General features: G+C 35.5%; 1 protein-coding gene across 3 annotated transcripts in view; it reads left to right on the top strand.

The window, feature by feature from the left end:
- LOC119587760 (myosin light chain 1) overlaps positions 1 to 501 on the top strand; it is an 8,881-nt gene that overhangs the window by 1,052 nt on the left and 7,328 nt on the right. The window lies entirely within an intron of this gene.

Raw genomic sequence — 501 nt, forward strand, 5'->3', positions numbered from 1 at the left:
CTTTTCAAAGAAATCAGTCAGTCACCACAGATCAGCCACAGACGCCAAAGACTCAAATACATATATCCCATTCTGAAGATATTAACAATTCTGTTCACAACTAGAAATCATAAGAACTGTCATGGAAAATTTAAATCTGAGACTTTATCTTCCTTTTAGATCTATGCAGTAACACATCCACATTAAAACCTTTGCCAGTTGTTAAAAGTAAACTCAGCACCATTTTAAATGCACCACACAGGGCCCTCACTACTATACCCAGTAAAAGTGAACATCATTATCACTCGCTACACCACCTGAAAAAAAAACAAAGTTATACATTTCACAATCCTCAGAATCAACAAAATTAACAAAACATAAAACATATATTGAAAAATTAAAAACATTACACGTAAAAATAGCCTAAAAACGACCGATTTTTAAACTGGCAGTATTACTACGGTTACAAATAGCCCCGCCCATTTCCTACAACAAGGCGGGTCCTGGCCTACAGCCATAACT

Source organism: Penaeus monodon, chromosome 23 (genome assembly GCF_015228065.2).
Source record: "Penaeus monodon isolate SGIC_2016 chromosome 23, NSTDA_Pmon_1, whole genome shotgun sequence".
NCBI classification, from domain to species: domain Eukaryota; kingdom Metazoa; phylum Arthropoda; class Malacostraca; order Decapoda; family Penaeidae; genus Penaeus; species Penaeus monodon.